The sequence below is a fragment of the Drosophila rhopaloa genome, unplaced genomic scaffold (assembly GCF_018152115.1).
Source record: "Drosophila rhopaloa isolate 14029-0021.01 unplaced genomic scaffold, ASM1815211v1 contig_159, whole genome shotgun sequence".
Taxonomy (NCBI): domain Eukaryota; kingdom Metazoa; phylum Arthropoda; class Insecta; order Diptera; family Drosophilidae; genus Drosophila; species Drosophila rhopaloa.
In genome coordinates, this window is record NW_025335038.1 from 1,073,053 (window position 1) to 1,076,724 (window position 3,672).

Here is a 3,672-nt window from a genome sequence, read left to right on the forward strand (position 1 = left end):
TTGGATTATTCAGATTTTTTTTTCGTTAGTTCTTATCATCAAAACAAAACAAAAAATTAAAATTTATTCGCTCATCCAAACATTTGCAAAACTGGGGAGAGGGAGAGATTGAGAGAAAGCGAGAGATTGAGAGAAAACGAGAGAGGGGTAGAAAAAGAGCAAAAGGGAAAGGGAGAGAGAGAATCGGCGAGAGAAAGAGAGAGTGGGAGAGCGAAAAGTTCTATTTTCAGGGCCGAGCGTTTTGTTTAGCATTTGGCGGCGCTCAACCAACAGCTCCAGTGGCGCAATTGGTTAGCGCACGGTACTTATAATCAGTATTCTGTGTGTATGAGCTATGCCGGGGTTGTGAGTTCGAGCCTCACCTGGAGCAAGTCGTTGGTGACTATATATTTTTGGGACAAAGTTTTTTTTTTCTTTTTTCATAATTACGTTGAGGTTTTGAAATACTTTACATGATTTTCCAAGCAGTTTTGAAAGGTTTTATCATAGGTTTTTTCTCAAAAAGCAAGTTTTTGCCTGCTCGGCAGCAAATATTATTAAGATTACCTAATTTTTTCTATTGCTGTTTATTAAAATACACAATTATTTTATTTTGTCTAGCTTTTAAGAAAATAGTTGAATTTTTGTTAAATTTTAGCTGTGATTTTTCCATTTTCAAAACCAGTATAAGCTTTGCCTGTAGGAAATATATTTTCACCGAGCGCGTTAATATATATTTTTTGAACAATTTGGTTTTCTGACTTAACCTTTATGTTTTTAGATGATTAAACGTTTCAAATGGTTTTAAAGTGTAGTTTTGAGCGGATTTTAAACTAGTATTAATTTTTAAAAATATTTAATTCTTACTTGCTTTAAGAGAGAATTACTTTATGTTTTAAGCCTATTTTAATTTTTTAATCTTTTTAAGAAATAAATTATAAGCATTAAACAGAACATTAGAATAATACAAGTTCAAGAGTAGTAGTTAGTGTAACACATTAGTTTGAGACTTACATAGACCATACATGCTATGCAAACGTAATACTTTTTCAAACATTTTCAGCTTTTGTTGTGCAAATACAACTAATGAATTAAACCTTTTTCGAATCAGCTTAACACAGTTTGTCAACAAGAAAAGCTTCAAAGGGAATATTCCTATGCCGAAAAATATTTTGTTGATTATCTCATTAAAGCTCAGCTTAGACTAATTAGTCATTAACTATTTTTGGAAATCTGAGCATTAAGTCTGTCTGTATTGAAGAAAGGTTTGGACAATTTACTGATAAGCACTATTGAATCCCCAATAAAGCAGGCTTAGTTATAAAACATATTTAGGAGAAAGGAAAAGAAAGTGCGTGGATGGGGAAGCTTAAAGGATATTGGATTGTTCTATTTTTTGGGTGCGGGGGTCTCCTTAAGCTTTTGGGGGCGCCCGGGCAACGGCTCCAGTGGCGCAATTGGTTAGCGCACGGTACTTATAATCAGTATTCAGTGTGTATATGAGCTATGCCGGGGTTGTGAGTTCGAGCCTCACCTGGAGCAGGTCGTTTGAGGACTTTTGTTTTTGGACCACTTTTCTTTTGTTTGTGATTTTGTTCCCGGTTGGCTTAAAGCGACACGTTCAGTGTGTATTTAAAGGTGATGTCTGTGAAAAAATGTAACCTGATTTGGTTTATTTTTTAAATATTAACCACTTATGACTCTCTCTATCTCTAAAATGTACAATATTAACATTAAGGTTTTATTTAAATAGCTTATCTTAAGTTTTCACAATTCGAAAATATTTTAAATATTCATTTTTGTTTTTGTGATTTACTCTTGTGTTTAGATTAAATACTAAGAACCCTATACAGATGGCTTAGTAAACACTTGGCAGTTGCTTGTAAACATTTCGGAAATCTGTCAAAAACATATTCACCCGAATCTGCTCTGGAAGATATATGTATCTCTATCCACTCTCAAGTCAAAGTCAAAAGTTTCCAAGTTTGTACACGCCACCCAAACAAATCGAGTAAAAGACGGGCAGAGTTTGTTTGGAAATTCAACAAAAGTGCCCCCGACTAAACATGATAATCATTATCTTCCCAGAGCCATGTGGATATGGAGGATCTTCACAGCGGTGCTGAGTTGTAGAAAGCAGCAATTAATCACTGGGAAATCGAACAGTATCCGCTAAGGCGAGTGTTCGTTCTTCTATCCACATAAATAATTTTTACGATCTCTGCGCGGCCCAAGTCAATTGAAATTATGAACAGATCTTGCAGTAAAGGCTAAAACCTAAACAACAATTCCAAAACGCCAAACAGATGCGGCCACAAGAAGGTGTTGAAAAAGAGATCCCCTCGGAGGATCGAAATGGGGATGTGTCTGGGGCCCAAAGTATGGGAATGTGGGCGTTGTGGAGTGCCGAGTGTTTGGAGTGAAGTCAATAAAAACCAAGCAGCAAAAGCAAAGAGCTATAGCGGCTATATCCGAAAGCCAGAGCAGAAAGCGTAGCCAGCCAATGCCAATAAAATGTTTGCAGTCCGGCGGCTGATTTGTTTACACAGCATCGATGAGATGACGACGACGTCCACAAGTCGATCGGTAGCACAGTGGTTTGAATACCACTGAGTATCGTTCAAAAAATAAATTTTGCCTTAAATCAAATTAATTAAATTAATGTAATGATTAGATTTAATAAAAATAATTTAAATATTCTAAACATTTTGTACGACGTTTACGTTAAAATGTTTATTGATGCTTTTGAACTTTGTATTTGTTTATTCAAAAATGTAATAGTTCGTCATTAAATTAATGCTTACAAAGCATTAATGTTTCGATTATATTAAAACAAAATCTTTATATTATGAAAAGTATAGTAAAGCTTGCGTTCCACTGTAGTCGCAGTACTTAGCATATTTTCCGAGCAGCTGCAGCAGACTGCCCTCCAAGTTCCAACGGTCCAGCAAACTTTGGTGGTCCTTCCTGATGGAGTGGGAAAAATACGGAGATCGGTGGCCCTCGGGGGCTTGAGACTTGGGTTTTTTATACATTTTTTTTGAAGTGGTAGGCGTGCGGAATTTTAAACAAATATTTACACAGCCGAAACTTTTCGGGGAGATGCAGATGCTTGATGCCCATCCGGAGGCAACATAATCACTATGGGATCGGATCTGGATTTGGGATCGTGAATCGGGAATCCAACTGCGTTCGTAATGTGTTTACAGCTGCAATATTTGGGGCAACATTTATGCAAAATAAACATCACGCGTGGAGGCCTTTCCTCTTCCGAGGGCAGCAATTGATTTGGAACAGACCACCCAGCACATCATCTCACACGTACCGGAACGGAATCGATCGTATCGTATCGTATCGGATCGGACCCGTTCACGGATCCGCCCGCAACATGATCGCGTGGATTGCAATGCCCCTGATCCTCATCATCATCCTCACCTTCGTGGATATTCATTTGCATGCTGGGGGAGACTTGCGGTTGGGCGGTCGGCCGTCTAACACTCGTGTTCCCGCTTGTTCTGCTTCTTGTTCGCCAGGTTGTTTATTTATGAGGATCTGGCGTTCGCTGTCCATAAAACACTTAAAAAAACGTCTAGTAAAACGTAAAATTTAATATAGGAGAATTTACAAAAAATTGCAATTTCGTAGACTTTTGAAAAAGTTCTTAAAGATTTTACGTTTTACGAACATAGTATA

The 3,672-nt window shown here is 37.4% G+C and overlaps 2 non-coding genes across 2 annotated transcripts; both read left to right on the forward strand.

Moving 5' to 3' along the window:
* Positions 1–272: 272 nt before the first annotated feature.
* On the forward strand, positions 273–370 carry Trnai-uau. Its single transcript has 2 exons — positions 273–310; positions 335–370. It is a non-coding gene; the product is annotated as a tRNA-Ile (tRNA).
* Positions 371–1,421: 1,051 nt separating this feature from the next.
* Trnai-uau lies at positions 1,422–1,521 on the forward strand. The gene is made up of 2 exons: positions 1,422–1,459; positions 1,486–1,521. It is a non-coding gene; the product is annotated as a tRNA-Ile (tRNA).
* Positions 1,522–3,672: the final 2,151 nt, after the last annotated feature.